The sequence below is a fragment of the Saccopteryx bilineata genome, chromosome 9 (assembly GCF_036850765.1).
Source record: "Saccopteryx bilineata isolate mSacBil1 chromosome 9, mSacBil1_pri_phased_curated, whole genome shotgun sequence".
Taxonomy (NCBI): domain Eukaryota; kingdom Metazoa; phylum Chordata; class Mammalia; order Chiroptera; family Emballonuridae; genus Saccopteryx; species Saccopteryx bilineata.
The window spans coordinates 12,101,794-12,114,823 of record NC_089498.1 but is presented as its reverse complement, the minus strand read 5'-3'; the positions used below and the strand labels follow the sequence as shown (position 1 = coordinate 12,114,823).

At 37.5% G+C, this 13,030-nt stretch overlaps 1 non-coding gene across 1 annotated transcript; it reads right to left on the bottom strand.

Annotated features, from left to right (window-relative positions):
* Positions 1-4,032: 4,032 nt before the first annotated feature.
* LOC136313839 (U1 spliceosomal RNA) lies at positions 4,033-4,196 on the bottom strand. The gene has a single exon (XR_010727262.1). It is a non-coding gene; the product is annotated as a U1 spliceosomal RNA (small nuclear RNA).
* Between the last annotated feature and the right edge of the window lie 8,834 nt (positions 4,197-13,030).

Here is a 13,030-nt window from a genome sequence, read left to right as displayed (position 1 = left end):
ATATGCATATCTTTATTATTAATCTTAATGGGGTGACATTGATAAATCAGGGCAAATATGTTCAGAGAAAACATCTCCAGGTTATTTAGACATTTGATTATGTTGCTTAACCATCACCCAAACTCAAATTGTCTTCTGAAACCTTCTATCTGGTTTTCTTTGTGCCCCTCCCCTCCTCCTCTCCCCCCCCAGTAACCACCACACTCTTGTCCATGTCTCTAAGTCTCATTGTTATGTCCCATCTATATTTGGAATCATATAGTTCTTAGTTTTCTCTGATTTACTTATTTCAATCAGTATAATGTTATCAAGGTCCATCCATGTTGTGGTAAATGATCCGATGTCATCATTTCTTATTGCTGAGTAGTATATTCCATAGTATATATGTATCAAAGCTTTTTAATCCACTTGTCCACTGATAGACACTTGGGCTGTTTCCAGATCTTTGCTATTGTGAACAATGCTGCCATAAACATGGGGGTACATTTCTCCTTTTGGAACAGTGCTATGGTGTTCTTAGTGTATATTCCTAAAAGTGGGATAGCTGGGTCAAAGGCAGTTCGATTTTCAGTTTTTTGAGGAATCTCCATACTGTTTTCCACAGTGGCTGCACCAGTCTGCATTCCCACCAGCAGTGCAGGAGGGTTTCCTTTTCTCCACATCCTCGCCAGCACTTATTCTGTGTTGTTTTGTTGATGAGCACCAATCTGACTGGTGTAAGGTGATATCTCATTGTGGTTTTAATTTGCATTTCTCTAATGATTAGTGATGTTGAACATTTTTTCATATGCCTATTGGCCATCTGTATATCCTCTTTGTAGAAGTGTCTATTCATTTCTTTTGCACATTTTTTGATTGGATTGTTTGTCTTCCTGGTGTTGAGTTTTACAAGTTCTTTATAAATTTTGGTTATTAACCCCTTATCAGACGTATTGTCAAATATGTTCTCCCATTGTGTAGTTTGTCTTTTTATTCTGTTCTTCTTGTCTTTAGCTGTGCAGAAGCTTTTTAGTTTGATATAGTCCCATTTATTTATCCTGTTTTATTTCACTTGCCCATGGAGATAAATCGGCAAATATATTGCTGTGAGAGATGTCAGAGAGCTTACTGCCTATGTTTCCTTCTAAGATGCTTATGGTTTCACAGCTTACATTTAAGTCTTTTATCCATTTTGAGTTTATTTTTGTGAATGGTGTAAGTTGGTGGTCTAGTTTCATTTTTTTGCAGGTAGATGTCCAATTTTCCCAACACCATTTGTTAAAGAGGCTGTCTTTACTCCACTGTACGCTTTTACCTCCTTTGTCAAATATCAATTGTCCATAAAGGTGTGGGTTTATTTCTGGGTTCTCTGTTCTGTTCCATTGATCTATATGCCTGTTCTTATGCTGGTACCAGGCTGTTTTGAGTACAATGGCCTTGTAGTATAATGTGATATCGGGAAGTGTGATACCTCCCACTTTATTTTTTCTTTTCAGGATTGCTGAGGCCATTCATATTTTTTTGGTTCTATATAAATTTTTGGAATATATGTTCTATATTTTTAAAGTATGTCATTGGTATTGCATTGAATTTATAAATTGCTTTGGGTAATATAGACATTTTAATGATGTTTATTCTTCCTAACCATGAACATGGTATACACTTCCACCTGTTTGTATCTTCCTTGATTTCTTTTATCGATGTTTTATAATTTTCTGAGTACAAGTTTTTAATCTTCTTGGTTAAATTTACTCATAGGTACTCCATGTGAAGGGGATTTTTTCCTTAATTTCTCTTTCTGACAGTTCATTGTTGGTGTATAGAAATGCCTCTGATTTCTGAGTATTAATTTTATATCCTGACACCTTGCTGAATTCATTTACAGGTCCAGTAGTTTTTTGACTGAGACTCTATGTACAGTATCATATCATCAGCAAAGAATGATAGTTTTACTTCTTCTTTCCAATTTGGATGTCTTTTATTTCTTCTTCTTGTCTGATTGCTGTGTCTAGGACTTCCAGAACTATGTTGAATAACAGTGGTGAAAGGGGGCACCCTTGCCTTGTTCCTGATCTTAAGGAGATTGCTTTTAACTTTTGTCCATTGAGTATGATGTTGGTTGTGGGTCTGTCATAGATGGCCTTTATCATGTTGAGGTATGTTCCCTGTATTCTCACTTTGCTGAGAGTTTTGATCATGAATGGGTGCTGGAATTTATCAAATGCTTTTTCTGCATCTATTGAAATTATCATGTGGTTTTTCTCCTTCCTTTTGTTTATGTGATGAATCACATTGATTGATTTGCAAATATTGTACCAGCCTTGCCTCCCCAGAATAAATCCCACTTGATCATGGTGTATGATTTTTTTCATATATTGCTGGATCTGGTTTGCTAATATTTTGTTGAGGATTTTAGCATGTATATTCATGAGGGATATTGGCCTATAATTTTCTTTCTTTGTGTTGTCTTTGCCTGGTTTTGGAATCAGAATTATGCTCACCTCAGAAAAGGAGCTTGGAAGTCTTCCTTCCTCTTGAATGTTTTGAAATAGCTTGAGAAGGATAGGAGTTAGTTCTTTGAATATTTGGTAGAATTCACTTGTGAAGCCCTCAGGCCCAGGACTTTTCCTTGTTGGGAGTTTTTTGATAACTGTTTCAATCTCATTTGTTGTAATCAGTCTGTTTAAGTGTTCTGATTCTTCCAGATTGATTTTTGGAAGACTCTATGTTTCATGGAATTTGTCCATTTCATCTAGGTTGTCTAGCTTTTTGGCATACAGTTCTTCATGGTATTTTCTTACAATATTTTGTATTTCTCTTGTGTCAGTTGTTATTTCTCCACTCTCATTTTTAATTTTAGTTATTTGAGTCCTCTCTCTCTTTTTTTCTTGGTGAGTCTGGTTAAAGGTTCATCGATCTTGTTTACGTTTCCAAAGAACCAGCTCCTGGTTTCATTGATCCTCTGTATTGTTTCTTTAGCCTCTACATCATTTATTTCCACTCTGATCTTTATTATTTCCTTCCTTCTATTACCCCTGGGCTTTACATGATATTCTTTTTCTAATTTTTTTAGATGCAGGGTCATGTTGTTTATTTGAGCTTTTTCTAGCTTCTTAAGGTATGCCTATAATGCTATAAACTTCCCTCTCAGTACTGCTTTTTCTGTGTCCCATAAATTTTGAGTTGATGTATGCTCATTATCATTCATCTCTAGGAATTTTTTTTATTTCTTCTTTGATCTCATTGTTAATCCATTGGTTATTTAATAACATGCTATTTAGTTTCCAAGTGTTTGAGTATTTTTTAGTTTTTCTGTTGTGGTTGATTTCTAGTTTCATGCCATTATGATCAGAGAAAATGCTTGATATAATTTCAATCTTCATAAATTTGTTGAGACTGATTTTGTGCCCTAACATGTGGTCTATCCTAGAGAATTACCATGAGCACTTGAAAAGAATGTATATTCTGCTGCTTTAAGGTGAAAGGTTCTGAAGATATCTATTAAATCCAGTTGATCTAGTGTGTCCTTTAAGTCTGTTTCTTTGTTAATTTTCTTTCTTGAGGATCTATCCAGTGATGTTAGTGGGGTATTGAAATCCCCTACTATTATTGTATTGCTGTTGATCTCACACTTTATATCCATCAAAGTCTGCTTTATATATATATTTAGGTGCTCCTATATTAGGTACGTAGATATTTATAACGGTTATATCTTTCTGTTGGATTGCTTCCTTTATCATTATGTAGTGGCCTTCTTTATCTCTTACTATAGCCTTTGTTTTAAAGTCCATTTTGTCTGCTATAAGTATTGCTACCCCAGCTTTTTTTTCATTTCCATTTACATGAAATATTTTTTTCCATCCTTTTACCTTCAGTGTATGTGCATCTTTTGTTTTAAGGTGTGTCTCTTATAGACAGCATATGTAAGGGTCCTGCTTTCTTATCCATGCAGCTACCCTATGTCTTTTGATCGGATCACTTAATCTATTTACATTTAAGGTTATTATTGATATGTAGTTGTTTATTGTCATTTTATACTTTTTTTTTTTTTACCAGGGGAGAGCATGAATGCAGTCCCCCACTACCACCAATTATGCAGTCGAGTTTCCCACATTTGGGGAAATTGCAGGGGTCAACACACTCGAAGTGCAATGAGTGAGCCTCACCCTGGGAAAACCACCTTCGTGATTATGGTATCTCCCCTACCAAGTAAGTATGCCATTTTATTCTTTAAAGCTGTATTCCTCTTTTGCTATATTCCTTTCTCCCTTGATCTGTTTACAACAGGCCCCTTAGCATTTCTTGCAGCATTGTTTTGGTTGTAGTGAATTCCTTGAGTGTTCTTTTGTCTGGAAAGCTTTTTATTTCTCCTTAAATTTTAAACTATAGCCTTGCTGGATAAAGTAGTCTTGGTTGTAGGTTCTTGTTCTGCATTACTTTGAATATTTCTTGCCATTCCATTCTGGCCTCAAGTGTTTCTGTTGAGAAGTCAGATGTCATCCTAATGGGGGCTCCTTTGTAGGTGATAGCCTTTTTTTCTCTCGCAGTTTTTAATATTTTCTCTTTATTACTTAGCTTTGGTATTTTAATTATGATGTGTCTTGGTGTAGATTTCTTTGGGTTTCTCTTTAATGGAGTTCTTTGTGTTTCTTGAATGTGAGACTTTTTTCTGCCTCAATTTAGCAAAGTTTTCAGCTAAGATTTGATTGAACAAAGTTTCTATCCCTCGTTCTTTCTCTTCTTCTTCAGGAACCCCTATGATGCGGATGTTATTTCCCTTCATGTTGTCACAGATCTCTCTTAGAGTTTCCTCATACTTTTTGAGTCTCTTTTCTTTTTTCTGCTCCACCTCCGTACCTTCGTTTATCTTGTCCTCTAACTCTCTGATTTGATCCTCAGCTTCATCCATCCTGCTTTTAATTTTTTCCATTATGGTCTTCAATTTTGATATTGTATTTGTCATTTCTTACTGATTCTTTCTTATTATTTCAATTCCTCTTTTATATTTGCTATCTCTTTATTTAGGTGTTTGTAATGACCATCTATTGTTCTAAGCTCTTTGAACATCCTAACAATCATTATTTTAAACTCTGCGTCCAATAATTTGGTTATATCTGACTCATTCGGGTCCTTTTGTGAGGATTTCTCTTGATTCTTTTGGGTTGCATTTCTCTGCCTGCCCATTTTGTCTGTGTATAAGGAGGGTTTGGCCACTGGAGTTCAATGGGTATTGCCTTTGTGTTCTCTAGGTGTGGTCTGTCTGCAGGAATGCCACCCCCATGCCGCTGCCTAGGGCGTTCAGGTATTGGTGTTGCCAGTGCCAGCCTGCTGCGGCTGTTGCTGCGGTTTCTGCCTCTCTTCCATGGGAGGGGCTGTGTTCATATGGCTGGCTCTACAAGCCTCAGATGTTCTTAGCCTTCACCCTGCCCTGCCACTGTGGGTGGAGTTGTGCACTGTGCATGGGCCATAAGGCTCAGCATCAAGGGCAGGGGTGAGCACCTTTGCTCAGCTGCGGGTCTTTGCCTGTTTCCGGGCTTCTGCCCCGCCCCTGTGGTCAGAGCCGGCTCACCCATAGGGCCACAAGCCTCAGCTCGGCAGGTTGGGCGAGGTTGCATGCCTGCATGCCCTTGCTCAGTGGCGGATCTCTGCCTGCAGGCAGGGTCGCAGGCAGGCCTGCAGCCGGGCCAGACCACGTTTGCGTGTCCCCTCTGTTCCCACCAGGCTAGACTGAGCTCATGCGGGGCCTCAGGCCTGGCTGGGCCGGTTTCTGCCCCCACTTGCCACCTCTCGCCCTCTAGCAAGCCCTCAGCAGTGTGGGTGGGGGTGCTGCGGGTCAAATCCTAACACTCATTACCATAGTCCTGAAAGCTCCCTCCTTCTAAGCAGCTCTGCTCTAAGTTCCACAGGAGAGCTTGTTTGGCTGGTGACCTGCTTCCCTTTGCTGGTATTGCTGGTTCAGGGGAAATACTCCTTTCAGATTTGGGGAGTGACTCAGCCCAGAGGTTAGGGTGGCTGTCCCTCAAAGTGTTTCTCTCTGTGCCTCCTAGATTAAACTCTCTTTCTGCTGCTCCAGTTCTCTCCTCTTTTCCCATCCCCAGGAGCCCCAGGTGCGTGGTTGTGAAAGAGGTTTTCTGCATGGTCCCTTTAAGAAGAATCCCGCGTCTGAGAAAACTGTCTCTCACAAACAGTATCCTGACTTGTTTTGCAGCTAAATATGAACAGGTCCATATGCCTGTTCTAGGCTTTGGGGCTGCAGGCTGGGGCTTTGTTCCTGGGACCCAGGACTCTCCCCTCTCCGCTAAACTCTCTTCCCACCATGCAAGTTCCTCTGGGCTGCCATTCACTCCAGGGAGCTGGGCAGCCCTCTCTGCATTTCTGCTTTTCCTACCAGTCTCAGTGTGGCTTCTTCAGTGTTCCTTGGTTGAAGAGTCCTCTTAGTTTAGTTCAAAGTTGGTTTATCCAGATGATGGTTCTTATAATTAAGTTGTAACCCACTTTGGTTTTGGGAGTTGGAAGTGGGTATGTCTGCCTACTCCATTGCCATCTTGCTGCCCACCCAGCTTACTTTATTTTTAAGTCTAAGTATCCTGAATGTAGGTGGTGAAATCCTATAGTAAGGAGTCTTCTCATGATATCTTATGTTGCATACATTTCTTTTTACAATGCAAATTATACTCATGTCATTGAATGAATAGATTATAATAAAGTAGCCCAAAGAAGAGCAGAGAAACATAAGAATATTTCTGATGAAAAATTTCTGCAGAAAGAGAGTATGAGACTGCAAGAGAAAAGATTGAAATCATCTCCCAAATTACATAGAACATATCAAAAGAAGCATTTGCCTCCGGGGTCAGTGTCATTCTTTGCTGAAATGTATTTACTGGTTTGTCCCCCCTCTCCCACACTGAGTAGTGAAGTTTATTTAAATCTCAGACAAAATGAAAAGGCTGTGGAGAGTTAACACATGACAGAGGGACTCATAGAAGGGACTCATCTCTTTTTCTAGAACACTTGGTCACCAGCCAACAGTTAACAAGTGTTTATGAATGGTTAGGATGAATAATGCATTTAAAGAGGTCATTTTCTCATAATACCATGACAGAGAAATGTTTTATTCTCAAACTTGTAATTTTATATAAGTAATGCATATTAATTTGAGAATAAATATATACTGACAACTACTCTATATGTTGTCCACTTACAATGATACCATACCATGTTTCTTTTTCAAAACTGGGATCACATTGTATATTCCATTTTTAAGCCTTTCCCCCTATATTGATCTCTTTACCTTATGTGTGTGTATGTATATATACACACATATAAATTAAAGTGTAACTGACATCTAACATTAATTTCAAGAATATAATATAATTTAATATTTGTATACAATGCAAAATTATTGCCACAATGTCTTGTTAACATCCATCACCTTACATAGTTACAAAAATTATTTTTTCTTGTGATGAGAATTTTTAAGATCTACTTACTCTCTTAATTTATTTGCTTTATAATTATTATTTCTGTCAAATCTTAGGAGTGACAAATGTACCTTTTTCAAGGTTGTGTATTACTTCAAGTGCTTACTGAGAATCTAATGATTAACCTAAAAGTGCTGAGATCTAGTGACAGAGGTTAAAAACAGAGCCTTGCTCTTCACAGATGTGTAAGACAACAGTGGAAACTCACATGCAAAGAACACACTGCAGTGAGACATGAAATTATGGAAGTATGAACACGAAGTAGAATAAGTGGTAGAGAAGAAGGAGTAAGCCATTTGGTCTGGGATGCCTTCTAACTGAAATTTAATAAATTCATGAGGAAGATTCTCATTGGTCCAGATTTGATCATGTGTATACCTTGAAGTCTGATGCTGGCATGAGATTGGACCATGTCTTCACTCCCTAGATCATATTAAAAGACAGCAGCTTCTGTTCTTTTCATATAAGTATAGATGGGAAGGAATGACTTTCACAATGGCAAGGGTAATGTTTCCAGGAGAAATAGGGTGGATTCACAGTCAAACAAATTTTATACACTTTGTTATTTGTCTAGAAAAGGATCTTACAGGATGCAGTTAAGTTTTATCTATACTGACAGCAGAAAAGTAAAAATCCATAAAAAAACTTTATTTAAAGCCTTACTTTTCTTTTGGGGGGGCATGTATGGCTATTTTAAAGCAACAGAGGGTACATTTGACTTGAAAGAAGGGTGATGTATTTAAGACAGCTGTAATATGTAATAGGTTGCATCCACGCTCTTTTCTTCCAGACCCAGTATCTCATGAGAAAAAAATAAGATCTCTATATCATGTTCATATTTGCTCATTTTTGGTCCTTCAACTGAGAAAGAATTTCAGAACAGATCTTATTTTCCATTCAACTACTTGTGGGAGAGATAGATTGAAGGATTTCTAGAAATAGAAAATTTCCAAGAATTTACATTAGCCTTGATGATTATTCAGCATGGTGTAGCTAGTACCAACACAGGGAATGAGTCTGAAAGATCTGAATTCAAGAGCAAAAGTTGAGGTTACACTCTAAAAAAACACGATTCCTATTCTCTCTCAACCTACTCCACACTTTCTTTCAGCACCCACTGCCACCATTTATTTGGGCATATTTTTTTCTCCCCTGTCATACTCTTTCAACAGATACATGAATTTGTTGAGGAACCTTTATGTTCCTAGCACACCTGTAGATGATAATACTAGCTGAAGACTATATGGAACTTACTATTGGAAGTGGGGAGGGGATGACATCTTTGTGTGGATTTGACAATAGAAAAGGAATAAGAGCTACAAAGAACAAAGAAGAGTAATAAAACAAGAAGAGCAGCTAAGAGAATGAAGCTAATGGGCGGGAAGTGGACGTAACAGACATGCTTCTAAGGAATACTTTTCTAAAGAAGTAACTTTGGAGCAGGAACCAGAAGTAAACCTGGGAACTCAACACACAAATGAGTGAAAGAAAATACAAGATAGGATAACTGAATGAGTACTATAGAGTCAATGTGCTTGACATGCTAAAGAACAAAATAAGCCGATCAGAGCAGTGGGAACACAGTGAAAAAGGCAGAGATCAGTGTGTGAGAGAAGAAACACACCACATCTAATTTAATCACTCAATATATGATCGCGGTATTGGCTGGCGATTCCTATGTTAAGTGGGCTGGAGAGAAGAGAGTACAGTATAAGGCATTTCTTTCTGCTTAAGAGAAACTGGTGGTATACCTGGGAAGATAAAAGTTAAACATATATGAAACAAGGGCAAACAATTTTAGAGACAATGATGATGTGCAGTGCAAATGCTAAGGACTACTCAGAAAGATTAATCAATGAGGCTAGGGGACCAGAGAGCTCCACTGCGAGAGTGGAACCTGAGACGCATGGAACTAGAAACTCTGCAGGAAAAGCATCTGTACTGAAGGACATCTTGGAATAATGATGCACAAAATACTCCTCAGTGAGAAACAGGGCTCATGTCCCAGGTAGAGCAGTTATAATCAGACCTGTCATTTATTGAGCTAAATGCAGGGGGATCTTAAGTTCATGTTGTATAGGATGTGTCTGTTTCAGCATAATTATTTTTTTAATTTTCATTAATTTTAATGGGGTGATATCAATAAATCAGGGTACATATGTTCAAAGAAAACATGTCCAGGTTATCTTGTCATTCAATTATGTTGCATACCCATCACCCAAAGTCAGATTGTCCTCCATCACCTTCTATCTAGTTTTCTTTGTGCCCCTTCCCCTCCTCCTTCCCCTCTCCCTCCCTCCCCTCCATAACCGCCACACTCTTGTCCATGTCTCTTAGTCTCGTTTTTTTTATGTCCCACCTATGTATGGAATAATGCAGTTCCTGTTTTTTTCTGATTTACTTATTTCACTTCGTATAATGTTATCAAGATTCAACCATTTTGTTGTAAATGATCCGATGTCATCATTTCTTGTGGGTGAGTAGTATTCCATAGTATATATGTGCCACATCTTCTTTATCCAGTCATCTATTGAAGGGCTTTTTGGTTGTTTCCATGTCTTGGCCACTGTGAACAATGCTGCAATGAACATGGGGATGCATGTGTCTTTATGTATCAATGTTTCTGAGTTTTGGGGTATATACCCAGTAGAGGGATTGCTGGGTCATAAGGTAGTTCTATTTTCAGTTTTTTGAGGAACCACCATACTTTCTTCCATAATGGTTGTACTACTTTACATTCCCACCAACAGTGAATGAGGGTTCCTTTTTCTCCACAGCCTCTCCAACATTTGCTATTACCTGTCTTGTTAATAATAGCTAATCTAAGAGGTGTGAGGTGGTATCTCATTGTAGTTTTGATTTCAGCATAATTATTAATAGCACTCTCTTTCCCCCTCAAAAGTGTTCTGGTTTGCATGATAAATTATATAGTCACCCTAGGAAAAGATGATATATTGCAAATATAGATTGACACACACACATGTGAATAAAGGAATTTTTACCAAGCTGAGCTCAGGTTCTAAACCCAGAAGCTGGGCTTAAATATGAGACAGGTTTAATCATTAATTCAGTTAAGTATTAGTGATAAAACTTGCAAACATCTATCAATGAGACATCATAAAACGCATATAAAGAAAAATTTCCAAAATATTCTTCACTTTCTTGTTTTGTGTGTGTGCGCGTGTGTGTGTGTGTGTGTGTTATGGTTGGATTTTATAATTAATTAATGATATAAACATGGTACTATTAAGGAACAACATTCTTTTCTTCTTTAAATAATATATTAAAATGTTGACATACAGATTTTATCCTCCAACTAAGGTACTTCAGAATGTACATTTCCTCCAAATTTTCCTTTGGAAAAGAGCATAATGGTGACTTGTATACACTTGGTGACACGTAGAAGCAGATTCACTCATTTGCTTTTATTGTTGTGAAACATTCATAGAAAAAAAGAAGCTTATAAATAAATGAATGTATCTGACAACCGAGTTAATGAGCTCTCGGATCTTATTTTGATCAATGAGTCATGTAGAAAGCTTTGTTTAGACCTTGACTAATCAATGAACTATTTTGTAGAACAAGAAACATAGATTTGAGGGCATTGGCTTAATTTTTAAACTTAACACATCAGGCAAAGAAAATTCTGTAAAGATTTTAAGGTTTTTAGCAGAAGCTCTTTAGAAGAATGTGTAGTAACTACAGTGGATAAATAGCATTAGAAAATCTCAGCATATTATGTTTCCATTCATATAAATTTAATAGTTGAGCTCTGTCCCACTGACATTAAATTACAAACTCTCTTGTAATTTGCTAGCCAGAAATGAGTAAGCCTAAAGGAGCTTTAGGTAGCAATGAACAAGATCAGACTAAGATTGTTTTTGATCATCTGGGTTTCGGTTCCCTTCATTATATGATGAAGACATCTAGTTATTGTTCTCAAATATTCCTGTCTGTCCTAATATTTTTCTTTTGATAAAGACCAAAGACCCTAGTGAAAATACAGCAATACATTACAGAACACTGTATCCCTAAAGGGAATTTAACCCAACTCAAAACTTTGTGTCTAACAAAAGCCCCATATTCCTATAATCTCATGTATGCAACTCCTAATATGTCTAGCTTTTAACTATTAAGAAGAAATATTTTTCAACATATGATGTGGTCCTCATGTTGTCTAAGACAAACACTATTTATAAAATCATATATTTTCAGAATTGGGTATGGTTTCAGATATTGTTGTTGACAACATGAAATATTTGAGGGCCATCAGGATTAACTAAATTGCTCAACTCTAAAAAGCAATTCAACTTATTGATTCATTAATTTATTTATGTGTCTGTCCACCCATTTGTCCATTCACTCACTCATCTATGCAAATAACAATGCCTCAAGTGTTAAGTGTAAGGCATGTTGCTGCATGTTGTATGTGGCAATATATAAACACAGAAGAGACTCTGGGATTTAGTAAGACCAACAGTGCACCAAAAACTTTACCATACTTGTTAAAGAAAACATAGGAATAATTAGGGGGTTATTAAAATTTAGTTACTGTGTATCAGGACCTTTCATAATGCTTATGTTATTTTATTCTTTAGGACTGAAAAGAAAAAAAAAGACATATAAACAGGAGGCCTTAGAACATGGGACAGTCACCTACATGATATGTCCTTTCGTTGTCACCATGATGTTTCACAAAGAGAAATCTAACCACTACAGGATGAGGGAAATAACAAACTTGGGATGCAATCCTAAGGTTTAATGTTCTAAAAGACGACAGATAAATGCATAGTATGGAAGAAGAGCCCTCATCGTCTAAAACAATAGCTCCTGCAGACCTGGGCAAAAAGGGAAAGGATTAACATCATTCAAAAGTCATTTCAACAAGTCACATTGATGGGCGTTCAATTGGTGGTGCAGCCTCGTCTCTTTCCCTCTACCGTGGGGATTTAAGGATGCTGGTCTGGATTTAGCAAGCTTGTTCTGTTAGATTATGCAATGATATCTCGTGGTTTCTAAGTCACACTAAGCTTTCCTCAAAATTTGAGTTTCCCTTAGCTTATGTTCAAACCCCTTTTCTAAAGCACTGTGAAGTCAAATATGTTCTGTAAAGAAAGGGAAAGAAATACGTGGGCATTTTAGAAAGTGAAATGTTGATACGGGCTAGCTGTGACACTAAGCTTCTGTGGACCCAGCATCCTTTTCTATAAATGGAAGGTGCTGAATGAAATGAGGAATTGCAAATGAGTGTCCCACTTTTTGAATATCAATCCTCAATGTGTTTTGTTGGTCAGAACTGTGTTTTACTATTAAAAGAATTAACCCTAAGGTTCCTGGCTGGGATGCGCATTCTCTAGTCTAGCACAAGCTCCATCACTACTTAGTGCCACGTGGCCTCCATTACCTAACTCCATCTTGGACCAAACCCTGTCCCACCTCCAACAACAATGGCTACATCTACACTTGGCTCTTTATTGTACCATGACTTTACCAAGCATACATTAGGTAGAATATTTTGTTGCCCTTCACCTTATTGTGCTAATCATTTTGGAATATATACATGTATTAAA